We start from the raw sequence: 14,154 nt of genomic DNA, 5'->3' as shown, positions 1-14,154 counted from the left end.
GATAAATTAGATCTCTATTGTTTTTTGTAATTACCCTTAATGAGTTCTCCAACTTGCTAGCAATCCTTAAATAGGGAGCTACCTCCATGAGCTAATTGCTCACAAATGGAAGGCAGAAGGATCATTATCTACAGTTGAAGTGCTACAGCAGAGCCACAAACTCTGGAAGTAAGTGTTTTTCTTTGTTTAATGGGTGTAAAACTTCGACGACACATTAATGAGAAATTGTTTAATGTTACTGGGTGCTGGCAACAGCAAATCTATTATGTTGTCTTTTTAAAATATAGTTTACAAAAGCTTCAGAAGAGTCTACTACAAACGCATGAAAGAATCCCCAGAAGCTACCTGAAGAAGGATTTTGATCTAGAAACAAGGATTACAAAATACCCGGGAATCCTTGTCGTTCTACATTCCTTTATGTTTTACATTCCTTTTGCGCATCTCCGAGACATTAACTTGCATGGGACAATGATGAATTTATCTAAAGTGTGAACCACAATTTACAGAAGAAATTATCAGTTGTTTATTCCTTTGACCATGCATTTCTAAGACTTTTATCTACATGGGACAATACTGAAATTCAAAGTGTTGTACTCAGTCACTGAACATACTTGTCTGTTACTGAAAAAACATACAAGCATGAATATAATGTTTGATGTAATCTTGTAAACAGTTTTCATGCGCCTGTAAGGATTATAATTTGTCTGTTACCATTGTTCTATTCTGTAGCTAATATACTGGCAAGGAGCAAATCTTGACTCTAGCTTCCGAATGTAGACATCAGCCACAATATCCTAAGACTGACTATAAATAACCATAGGTCATTTGCTCCAGACTGCGCTTTGCTAGCCAACAGATAGAATAATGATACCACCAAAAGATATGAATTGAAATAAGGATAACTTTATTAATGTTACATATTTAATTGGTTGTAATTATTAAGCAAAAAACTTAATAGGGGAACAATCTGGTGCAGGCACAGCTGAGGCAGTGGAAGAAAGGGAGTTGTAAAGGAGGCAGTAAAACAATGAAAACCTCCCCAAATGAAATTTAATCATCTTATTAATTAGCCAAATAAGAAATAAACAATAAACAAAATAAATCAAATACTATAAACTAATTACTAAGATAAAGCACAACAGTTAATTAACAAACCAAAGTAATTATTTTTTATAATTAGAACACTAAAACCAAAACAAAAAGATGAGCTGTTGGCAAAAGGGAGAGGAATACTGCAACTCCTGTCCCTTCTGTCAAAACCAAATCTATATAGCTGATGATGATCCAAGAAGGATGAGAGGGGGCAGAGATCCTTACTTCAGATGTCTTCCAACTCTACCTCAGGCATGGCTCCCCCTGACATCCAGTTAAACTGACCTCTCACACCTGAGGCTAGCAAACTATTCTCCCCCATCAAGTTATGGTGCGGCAGAAATCATAATTATTTGATTCAGCAGGCTTTGGCTCACATTGTTTCTATTAATGAATTAATATTTGGCAGTACTCGTATTCTTAGGGTGTTCGTCAGTTTTCAGTAGATGACCAAAACATTGCATTGGCAATATACAAGTACACATAAATACATACACAAAAACAAATTTAGTAACATTCTATATTGTTTAGCCTTCCCTGGTTAACAGATTAACCCACTGCAAATGGAAACAAGGTGAATCAGGTAATAAATTGATTTGTTCTGCTGTGTGCAAACAATGTCATAACCGGGCATTACAAATCACTTCTCGTTTCTGTGCAGTCAATACAGTATTCGAAAAATAGCTCGAGTTGCTAATGAAGAAACCACATGTCCAGTGCTTCATGCTAAGAATAGGAACAAAAGGTTAACCTTCACACTCAATTCTGTGACTCTTCTCTTCTAGCAGAGAGCTCCCTGCACTTAATGAGAAAATATCTAAAATTTTCTTTTTATACATATCTGTTTACTAGTCAAGCACTGGTGACCTGTAGAAGGACAGAGCTGATTTAAAACCAGAAATGGGACAGGACTCCCCTGCCCTAATTTCTCAAATGGTGTTTCAATTGGAGTTCCCAACACTTTTGGAAATTGGTGTAAAACAAAAATATATGAAGTTTTTACAGCTTTGCAGACAGTCACTCTTTCCAGCACAACTTTGCCATCCTTCTCCCCTGATACAGTTTTAATGTGAAAAAAATCATAGAATCACAGTTGGAAGAGACCAAAGAGATCCAGTTCCAGTCTCCTGCCATCCAAAGATCTCCCTGTGTTTTGGCATTCAGTTGAGTCTTGATCATATTTGCACCTACCTTCAAGTGATCCGTAGAGGTCCAAGAGTATAACATTTTTTCATGCTCTCACTGTTGAAACATAGCTGGACAGGAATATTTATCTTTCCCTGTCTTCCAATAGGGAAACAGGGAAATGGGGCAGTCCTGCATATTCATTTAAAGATGTGAAGGTTAAGATGGACTTCAGGATTTGCTTCATTGGGTCTTTCTAATACCAGAGAAACCTATTTTATGATCACACCTTTTAGTTACTGAGTATTTTCCATCTAGATGAGATCATTTCTGTTTTTCCTTCTTTTCTCAAGCTCAATTAAGAAAAAAATGTTTTGTTTAAAGTTTTAGTGCACTCTAAGCTGGTTAAACCCTTTTAGCAATCATATGTAGTAGATACCAAGAGATACCCTCACTGAATATATGTTCTTGCTGTTATGTCATGTATCATGAAATATTCCTATTCTCGTAATTATTACTTGCATTCCTTATTTGTTTTGTAATTGATTAGACTATTCTGTGACTGCAAAAAGTTTAGATATGTTTATTTGTAATCTCACAATGCAAATATTTCAGGGACTGGAGGTTTGACATCAAAATGTGTAGTTCTTCCCTGTGACAGGAAAATTGAATAAATGATCTAATAGGTTTCACAAGAGGATTAACTAAACCAGGAATGGACAAACCTTTTTGTCCTGGGGCTGCCCCCGGGCCTGGCCAGGAAGGAGTGTGGGTGGATCCAGAAGGGCCGGGCCTGGACTTGGAAGGGGTGGATCTGGAAGGTGGGAGAGGGCAGGGTCAGGTGTTAGGGATTCCTCTTCTTCAGAAGAGGAAGGGGAGCAGGAAAGTGTTCATGAATCTGAGGGTGAGTTGGAATCTGAGGAGGAGATTTTGCAAGTACTCACTTTTCAGGAGAGGTGAAAGGAAACGGAGCAGAGATGCCATTCAGCCAGAAATGCAGCTGAGTAATTAGGAACTGCCCTAGCAGCTGTGAGGAGACTCAGGCTATAAAGCAGAAGCAGGTGCAGCCAGCTCTTGCTGGTAACAAACTGACTCTAATGCCTTCACTCCCCATGTGCCTGCTTTGAGTCTGCATCTGGATTTATTGCTGTTTCTTTGTCTGAACACTGCTATTTGATTTGGGAGTTTACCAGAGACTAAGAGCTGTGCTTGCCCTATGACTTCCTTGCTTCCTTTTGTATTATTCCACTGAGTGTGCTGTACTTTATGTTTTGCTGAAGTAAAGCAGTTTTCATTTACTTACCACAGTGTTTTAAGGCTGTTCTTGAAAGGCAAAACAGGATATCAGGGTAGGAAGGGGTGGGGTGGGGTGGGAGGAGGAGGAGATGCACGGTTCTGGTGAGAGTGTTTTCGCCAATGTCATGTTTCTCCCCCCGGCTCTCTGAGTTTGGGAAAAGCGGGCTGCCTTCCAGAGGCAGAGGAGAAGGAAAAACATGATGCTGGGAAGAATGCTCTCTCCAGTGCTGTGTTTCTCCCCCTGGTTCTCCTCTGAGTTTGGGGAAGGTGGGCTGCTTTCTCCAGACTCAGAGGAGTAGGAGAAACAAGCTGCTGGTGAGAGCTCTCCAGAGAGTGCTCGGCAGTGGTGTGTCTCTGCCTTGGCATGGTATTTATAAAGAAAAGTAGTTGTTAGTTTTATTTATTTATTATTACTTATTTACTTCACTTGTATACCACTTTTCTCCCCCTAGATGGGGGACTCAAAGTGGTTTTGAAACATATTTTGGCAAAATTCAATGCCTACACAACAATAATAAAATACACTATCAATTGAATCATAAAAACGCAATAACATTAACATTAAAACGTAGAGTTAAAACATATTAATTTAAACATTAAAATCAGATAATCCAAAAATCAAAGTCCAGGGCCATTCCAATATCAATCTCTATTGCACGTAATCTCTGATCATTCCTTTGATTGCTTATTGGCCAAAGACCTGGTCCCATAGCTCAGTTATTACCTTTCTTCTGAAGGCCAGAAGGGAGGGTGCTGATCTAATTTTCTTGCGGAGGGAGTCCCACAGTTGAGGAGCCACCACTGAGAAGGCCCTGTCTCTTGTTCCCACCAGTTGTGGCTGTGAAGGAGGTGGGGCTAAGAGCAGGGCCTCCCCAGATGATCTTAACTTCCAAGGTGATTCTTAGAGGGAGATACATTTGAACAGGTAAGCTGGGCCAGAACTGTTTAGGACTTTATAGGCTAAAGCTAGGGCTTTGAATTGAGCTCAGAAGCAGACTGGTAGCCAGTGCAGCTGGTGTAACAGAGGGGTTGTGTGCTCCCTGTACCCCACTCCAATGAACAATTTGGCTACTGCCCATTGGACCAATTTAAGCTTCTGAACAGTCTTCAAAGGCAACCCCACATAGAGCATGTTGCAGTGGTCTATACAGGATGTAACCAGAGTGTGAACTACCTTGGCCAAATCTGACTTCCCAAGGTATGGGTGCAACTCATGTACAAACTTTAATTGTGCAAACGTTTCCCTGGCCACCGCCAGAACCTGGGGTTCCAGGCTCAGTGGTGAGTCCAGTTTTATGATTTGTAGGGATGGTTCTATTGTCATACTGCAATGCGAAGCAGTACTTTCTTAGTCTCTCAGGTCGTGACCATACCAAGATAAAATAGGTCTCCATGGAAACCCATTAATGGTCTCTTGTGCTTACAGATTGGTCTTTTCCACTCATTTCTAATTTGTCAGTCATGTTGATTGGTTGTTTCATGTGCTCATAGTAATTATACCGTGTCTGCTTTTTGATTGACTTGTCCCATGGATTTTTAAAATGTATTTTACAGTCAATTCACTTGATTAAATAAGCAAACATATTTACCACAGTGAAACACAAGCAGTCATTTCTCTGTCTCTCGAGTATTGATAAGACCCTAGTGGTAAAAGTCTCCATGGCAAACCTCTAGTGACTCTACTGCCCTCTTGCATGTGGTTCTGGCTGGCTGCAACTGCCATCAGCTCCAGATCAGGCTGAGTTGCAACTCTTAGCTGTCCCTAACTGGTCAGAGAGCTCAGCCTTATTCTTGGGCTGCAACTCCCATAATCTTCATCCTGCTTAGCAAAGGGGTAAGGATGTTGAAAGATGTATATTGGCAAATAGGCTGAGCCATCTTACTATTATGGAAGAGAGCTGCCCCCTCAGTTGTAGGTGTGAATTATGCATCTCTCCAGATATGGATGTACTACAACTCCCATCAACCTATGCCATTTTCTGTCTCTGCTCAAACCTGCTAGTATGTCAAATTGCTCATGATGGGTATGTATCCAAGTTTAGATACAGAACTATGATTGGTAGCCTTGACTTCGTTATCTGGATGTTGGTAGACTACAACTTCCATCATCTGCTGTTATTCTCACCCAATGCCCATCAGTATCTTAGATTGGTCACTATGAGTGTGTGTACCAAGTTTGGTCCAGATCTATTATTGGTGGTTTTTGCACTTCTTTCTGAATGTAAGTGTACAACAATTCCCATCATCTTCTGTCATGATAAAAATGTTTCATAACTCATTACAAAATTACGGGGATTCAGCATTTTGTTTCTAAAGTAGTTAGCGAAATTTTTGTTACTATAACAAGAGTAACGAAGTTTTGTTACTTTTTTCATTATAGTAATTCTGCATAATAACTATACTTGGGGAAAATTTAGGGGTTCCTTTATCTCTCATTTTTGCAGCTTTTGGGGTGAAACTTGCTACAGCAGTATAACAACAGTAGAACATATTTACCACTGTTAGCCCATCACATTTCCAAACGTTTCACATATCCACTGAGTTTTGGGAATTTTTCATTTTTTTTTATATAAATAACATTTAAAAAAATGACAAGAGCTATCTCCTTAAATTTTCTATACAATGACACAAGATAACAGTGAATCATGGCCATGCCCATGTGTCGGATATCACTTCGGAAGCACAGTAGGTTGTCTCTAAAAAAGAGTATTCTTACTCTCTTATGTTCCTTGGGTTTGTGCTAATCAAAATGGCTGCCTCTAGTAACTTTTATTTGTTCTCTCATAGCATTTTCAATAAAATATTATTTTGTTTTTGTGTCAACAGATCACTGTTACCAGTTTGAGGTGGTGGTTTGGGGTGTGCGGACTTAAAGCTTTGCTGCTGTGAACATCAAGAGATGTGGAATTCCAGCTGCAGGTAGAAACCAAAAAGTTTTAATTATTAAATGTGGTCCAGAGAATTTTGTTAAGAGTTTTGTCTCAAGATGACATGTGATGGGGTCTGTGACAATCTCTGTCCTGTTTTGGTGCTCAGCATGGTGAAGAGGAATGTTTCGATTAGTGGTCCTTAAAGCAGCAAGCTGTCATCCCTCTGTATAGAAATGCATAATTACTCCTTCACAAATTTATTTTAAAAAAAATAGAAATGACAGATATTGCTGAATAGAGGCCTTGAATAACTGAAATAACTGGCATTTTTCCTTTGCTGGTTGTTTAAATGCATTATTGTTTACTCTTAAGTTCTTTAATTGTTTTCCAAAAAAATTACTTGGCTTTCTTATTGCACCCCTATCCTATTATTGTATTTCAGTTTCTAAGCCACCCTGAGTCCCCTCGGGTGAGAAGGGCGGGGTAGAAATTATGGAAATAAATAAATAAATAAAATTCAAATTGTAATTTGATAATAATGGAGTCTGTTTTCATTTTGAGATGCCCATGTAAGAACTCCAAATCCAAATGGTAATACATATTAAAGAATATTTTGTTATCATTTCCTGTTTTGATAGATATGCAGTCCTATGTAAGGAAGCCTATCTGGATATTATAGAAATTTTAAGAGATGGCTCATTAGTAGAAATACTTTTTAAAAACAAAAAAACACGGTGGGCAGAGACATTTTGACTCTGTATGATGAGGAAGATACTGGGTGCCTACGGAGAAGCACTCCAAAGTTTGATATGTCTGATGAAAGGAAAAGTCATGAAACAAGGTGATAGAGGACTGAAATGTACTATCTGTTCATGATTCCACTTTTTACTTTACAAAACGATCCCCTCACACACACACACACACACACACTGCCTTCCAATAAGGTACCAAGTGGGGTTTAAAATTCACATCCAACATGTTGCAACCATGTGCTGCAAGTACTGTATATTTAATATTATTTTGCTTTAGAATTAATTTCTCATGCAGAATGGAAGGAAAACTTGTTGTCTGGAAAATACTAGCCCAAAGTCTCTTAGGACATGGCTGTAGATGCATATTTCTTTGGATCAGGTTAATTTTCTTTCCATAATATGTCTATTATGTAGAAAAATTGTGAGTGATGTCAGAAAAGACATGGTTCAAATGTTTGGCTAGCAGTGATCACAGCTTGGAGTTGGGATGCAGCATCTGGATCAGACTCCTTTCATGCTATGTAAATATATCTTGTGTAGGCTGACAATGTGTTATTTTCAATGTATGTGATATTCATGATACTTCCTATTCTCCAGAAAGGTCAGATCAAGTGAATCATATGCATATTGATTTGTAAACCCAACTGCTTCATGTTATGCCAATTGCCTGGTGATAGAAATTCATGCCCTAATTGTTCTATTGAACAAAACATGTTTGGGATGAAATACCAGTGTAAACTTGGGCACCGATTAAAAACAAATGTATAGGTGTTTTGGTTGTGCCAACTCTCAATGATGCAATTGAAAGAAATGCTGTTGGCACCACACACACACACCAAGTTTTTGTACTATGATACTGTTTGGAAAGAAAGGTTTCTTGGGGAATTGATAGTTATGGACCTTTCTCCCGTTCTCAAGATGGATGTCATTGGTTCTTGGCAGGGTTCACATTGGAAAAGTGTAGTGCTAAACCAGATCCACCACAGCACAAAGTCATCTGTCAACTTCAACAACTTTTGCATGTGCAAAAAGGAAGTTCTTTTTTTTTAATAAAATGGCTCCAGTGCTTCAAACACCTTTATCTAGGCTTGGATGTATTTTTGTGGACCCATAGGTGTCTACCAGGTAGCCACTGGCATGTTATATGAAGAATTATGTTACATGTAATCTGAATGTCTTCAGACTATGCACAGAGGCCTCGATGTTTCCACCTTCCCTCTGATCTCACAAGGCTCTGCTTGACATCACTTTGCATGTGTTTATTACCTGGTGAAAGATATAAAACTCATTTGATAATGCTTTTTAATAGAATGCTTCAGATACTTTCTATATAATTATTCTGGCAAATTATTATACTTGGATCACCCCAACTCAAACTTTCTGGCTAAGAGTCTGGGGCTGTAAATGCTATGCAGTTTAACAGGAAATGGGATTCCCTTTATAGGTTGCTTGTTCTCTGCTTGCTAAAAAGTCACAAATTCATTCATAAACATATAAAATGGCCTTCTACTGAGTCAGAGCATTGGTTCATTTAGCCCAATGCTATCTATTTCAACTAGCAGTGGTTCTCTGTGATATCCTGCAGTGATTGTTCTCAGCCCTGTGAACTACTTGAAAATATTTTGACTGGAAATACCAGGGAACTTGTACATGCACAACATGTTTTTGTTACTGAATTATGTCCCTCCCCTTTGAGATTTTTCATGGTACATTTCCTTCTTCGTATTGCTTTTGTCAGATGGGTTGCGTCTCATTTCAAAGTTATGTCTCCAAGTTTCCAAGGGAGCAAAAGACAACCATAGGCTCCCACCATGTTGTTTGAACAATGTATTGCTTTTCTACTTGAATTGTTACTAGCAGTTTCAAACTATAAGATGATTTTTCTCTCTGTGTGTGTTTTCATGCTAGCATACTGGAGGTATTGGCAATGTGCTATGTGCACAGTTTGCAAAGTCTTCCCGTTGAAGGATGCTTTCAAATAGTTAAAATGGTCATATTGTGCAGTGTCAGTTCTCTTTATCACAACATCAGAGCTGAAACAAATGTGGGTGAATTTTCCTAAATATTACACATGGTGGAGGAAGTAACATAAGGAAATTATTTTGGCAGCATTCCCATAGCACCCCTGATGTGTAGTTTTGTTGCAGAAGATATATGTCCATTGCCATCCTTGTTTACTAGGAACTATTTGCACAGGCCTTGGGTTAATGAACATCACAGTGCATATACATAGTACGATGCTCATCCAGAAACAAGGTATCCAGAGAAACCCATTCATACAATGCACAGTTTTAATGGAAATGTGCTCTTTTATCCACAACCAACATCACAATGATTTCCCACAAACTGAAATCCATGTTATTCATATGCTTTCCTCAAAGCCATCTAAATTGGGTCTTTAATAGCTATTCATCCAGTACTGATGCCTGCTTGTCAGGGTCCATTCACTTGGTCCTGTCATACTCTTAGGACGTCATCACATAGAGGTCCCTAACACAAATGGCAGTGGGGGGATTCACCGGACAGAGTGGCAAATCCATGAGACAGTGAGGGAAACCGTCACCTCATGCCCCCCATTAACCACATTGCCAATTTCCCCATCACATCAGGGAAAGCATCGCTTTCTGACCCCTTCCCCCCCACACACACACACACTGGCCTCGTTCTAACTAATGAGAACACAGGAAGCCTCCCATGTTCTTTGGGATCCTTCACAGGACACTTCCAGGATGCAGCCCCTCTGAAAGTAGCCCTACATCATGTAATGGTTTCTGACAGGCTCCGTCCTGGCAGCATTCTAGGACAGAGGCCAAGGCAAATGTGATGCAGTCTTAAATTCCTGTTCAAATGGGGCAGTGACATATAGCCCTCAAGAAACAAACAAACAAACAGGGCCTTATCACTATGAGGGATGCACGACTCCATTAACTCGAGGTAGAGGGAAGTTTTATTTTTTAAAAATCAGCAGTCACCAGAGCCCCAGGTATAAGAATTTTATATTTTGGGAAAAAATTGCTAGATATATATTTATTTTATATTAAATTCATATAGGGTCACCTCCCCTCCCCCCCTCCCCAATTCTTTGAGACAGGATGATTACCATGAGTATATTTATTTAGGCAGACAACCTGTGTGTGATGCTAATCACAATGTTTGCCCATACCCAGGTGTGGTGTAGAGGGGCAACCATGTAATCCTTCATATATTGATGCTATACCCATGCTAGGACCAGCACCATCATCACCATCATCATCTTAATTGCATTTAAAGATAAATCACTGAGCACTTGTTAATTTTAATTTTATGTTATCCTGTGTGGCAACCAACATGTGTTTATTATAACCTAACAGGTTACTGAAAATAAGATGATATGATAAAAAACAATGTGCATTAAACAAATGTTGCTTAACTTTTCGTTATCTTATCCATTAAGTGAGAACTTTGAATCTGTTCCAAAAGGAAAAAAAAACACCTTCTTCTTGAATGGATGCAGCTAATATCATTTATCTTGCTTCCATGTTAGCATATAAAGTGATCGTTCTGAGTATCATAAGGCTACCCACTCTGACAGAAATCCACCCCCAAAGCACCCTTAATAATCACACAAATAATTAAAATTCCCTTGTTAAGAACAAGAAAATATTGCTGGAGGCATGAAGAAAGAGCTCTATTGCAGAGCAACAACCCCCAATTTGCTTTACAAATGTTTGTGTCATTTAAGCAGCAGGCAGAAGAACCACACAGTTGTAGGGGGAAAGACACCCAATGCCTCATAAATCATGGGTAGGATTAAAAGTAAAGAACATTTATCTTCTTAACCCTGTAAAGCAACACTACAAATCCAAGGATTACAACTTGCTGTGTTTTAAATCTTGGTTCAAGGATAAAATATGCCAGCCTTATTAGTTTTTGTTCTTTTTGGTTGTTTTCCACTCCTCTGCTTTGTCTTTGTTGTTTGTTTGTATCTTTTTTGAAAAAAAAAACTCTCTCAATTGACAAAGATGTATGCCTGCTGTGGAAAGGGAAGAAAAAGACTATTGGAAATTAATTAACAGTCAATAAAGACACTTTGGGGCTCAGGCTCAAAGTAATGTTTTTAGATATCAGCCACTGAAAGTGGCATTGATGTATTTCTCTCCAATATATAACATCTTGTAGGATTTATCCATGTCGTGTGACATTACGGTAGTCCATTTTTCTCCCTTGTGGCATTCCTACATCAGTCAAGGTCTATGTAAAAGCCTGCCTCAATGGTTCCCTTATATTCAGAGGTGGTGATGAACCTCAACTTACTAAGATACATCTGGCATGGCTGATGGTTCAGGATTGTCAGAATTTGTGGCCAGAGCAAAAGATAAAACAGGAAGTATGCAATGGATAATAACTTACTTACTTGTCCGAACGTGTCTCCCGCTACGACCCACCTTGAAATTTAAGATCTTCAGGCGAGGCCCTGCTGGCGGTCCCGCCATCCTCACAGGTGCGGCTGGCGGGGACGAGAGACAGGGCCTTTTTAGTAGTGGCTCCCCGCCTATAGAACCCCCTCCCAAATGATGTAAGGCAGGTTCCCTCCCTCCTACCTTTCCGCAGGAAAGTTAAGAACTGGTTGTGGGACCAGGCCTTTGAGCAATAACAGCATCAATCACTACCACACCCTTTAGAACTCAATGACAGACCCAGTTTTTAGACTCAAAATGTGCCAATTGTATATCTATATGTATATTTTTATGAATGTTTAATGTATTTAATTTTAATCAATTGAATGATCTGTATTATTTTTATATACGTGTTTTATTGTAAGCTGCCCTGTGTCCCCTATTGGGTGAGAAGGGCTGGATACAAGTACTGTAATAAATAAATAAATAAATTACATGGGGGAAATGGGGAGTTGAATGCGACCTCTGGATTGGCAGTAGTAAACTTACCATGCTCTTCCTCCCCCAGCCATGGCTCTAGAGATGAGGTAAACAGAGAAGGAAGAGTAAAGGAGAGTGGAAATAAGATGTGAGATTTCTAAATGAGAAAGGTATAGAACAAGAGAAAGAAAGACTGAAGCTTCACAAATTGTCACTGTTCCATAATTTTCTGTCTCAAGATCCCGAGGGAACAGAGTTATGTCAGGAAAACATTTTTCAAAGGCATCATCATCAGCATGTAGAATCCTTCTGCCCATGCCTGTGTTTCTAATTAGCTGTGTATGGATCACAGCCATTCCAGACACTGCTTTTTCTATTTGTATCGATACTCCAAATACTAATCCAAAAAGTTTTGCAAATCCAAGGGGTTCCATATTTTTCAAAATGCATTTTGAGAATGATAAACACCCACTGATTTGAACAGAAGCAGGCTAAATGTCTGAATCTACAGAAACTAACTTAAGAGTGTGATTATAATAGACCATGATAGCTGATTTGCAGATAACCTGACTCTAGGCTGGCTGAAACTGCATTGAATCCAAATTCCTCTTAGCCTACAAATTCTGGAAATTACAAAAAAAATCTTAGGGCCTTTTTGGCCTTGTGCTGGCATAACATTTGCTTCGCTGGGCTGAGGGGCATTTGGATTTGGCATACCTCAGCTTTCCCCTTATTCTACTCCTGTTTCACTACTTTTCTTTTCTGCTAACTGGTTTTAGCTGAAAGGTGAGTCCATTGGCTGACTGATCTCTAAAATCACCTGGCAAATCATTATGCTGCCAGAGGGACAGTACGCAATTTCAACGAACAGAAGATGCTTCTATTTTAACCTCTGCAGCTGTATTTTGGAGCCAAAATCACATTGAGTCTTAGATGCTGAAATGTCTGCACTATAATAAGAAAAATATGCATTTCAAGATTGTTTCTCATTTATTATTTTATTCAACAGTATTTCCAAGGTTAATATAAAGATCAAAGGTGACATTGAGCATCCTTGTCTTATACCTTTTTGGATATTTATTTAGATTTTTCCAAGTTATTATTATTTTGGCTTCTTGACTCTTATAAACTGCCTCAATTATATTTTGAAAGTAATAGCCCACATCCATTTCCTTAATGAGTAATTTGAAGAATTCCCAATTCACGTTGTCAAAAGCATTTTCAGCATCCAAAGCTAAGAATAATTATTCTTTTTGGATTTTGTTTTCACAATATTTGATCAAATCAATAATAGTTCTTATATTTTCTCTTTGGTGTCTATTTGGGAGAAATCCCATTTGTTCTTCCTTTAGTTGTTTAAGAATGTTTTGCATTTTTCCACTATTATATTGCTAAATATTTTGTAATCCAAATTTAACAAGGAGATTGGTCTATAATTTTTAATATTCTCTGGGTCCATATTTTCTTTTGGAATTATACAAATATTGGCCTGTTTCCACATGTTTGGCATGTCTTGATTTTGTCTTATTTCATTCATTACTCTTTTCAAATAAGGCATTAGCTCTAATTGAAATGTTTTATAGTATATTGCCATTAGGCTGCCTAGTTCCAACTGTCACTTTGTTACTGCCCATCTCCAGTTGCTAAGTAACTTGTCCCTATTTGCATCAGCCAATCAGACTGCACTTACAGTAATGGCTGCCTGATCTCACCTACCACTTGCTCTGCTGAGCTTTTGCAAGCAAGGCCTGCAAATGGCCTCACACCAGCCCTGCAAGGCAGACCACTCACCAACCCTGTAAGGTAAGCAAAGATCCGTTACACTTGGCCACCATTAAGGTCCTCCTTGTGTCCGCCTGGCATAAGGAAATAACATGCCAGGAGATGGGGGGGGGAGAATGAAAATCCCTCCTCAGCCCCCCTCCTGGTGTGTCATTTCCTCATGCCAGGAACCTTAATGGTGGCCAGGTTTTGTTGTTGTTGTTTTTTTACTTTTAAGGGTTGTTTTGGGAGGCTTCGGGGTGGCTGCATGCCATCCTGATTGTTATCGGAATGGCATGTAGCCACCCTACCTGGAAAAGCCTGGGTATGGGGTAGCCTTTGGGGACTAAAACCTTCATCAAAATTGATTTTTTAAATTTCCTTTGGCACAGGTTTTACCTC

General features: G+C 39.0%; 1 protein-coding gene across 5 annotated transcripts in view; it reads left to right on the top strand.

Moving 5' to 3' along the window:
- cdh12 (cadherin 12) overlaps positions 1-14,154 on the top strand; it is an 868,710-nt gene that overhangs the window by 287,038 nt on the left and 567,518 nt on the right. For all 5 annotated transcript variants that reach the window (XM_062977611.1, XM_008114209.3, XM_008114208.3 and 2 more), the window contains one exon: positions 6,340-6,432. The gene's annotated coding sequence lies outside the window, so the exon portion shown is untranslated. The remainder of the gene's footprint in view (positions 1-6,339; positions 6,433-14,154) is intronic.

The sequence above is a fragment of the Anolis carolinensis genome, chromosome 4 (genome assembly GCF_035594765.1).
Source record: "Anolis carolinensis isolate JA03-04 chromosome 4, rAnoCar3.1.pri, whole genome shotgun sequence".
Lineage (NCBI taxonomy): Eukaryota > Metazoa > Chordata > Lepidosauria > Squamata > Dactyloidae > Anolis > Anolis carolinensis.
This window is presented reverse-complemented; position numbering and strand designations above follow the sequence as displayed.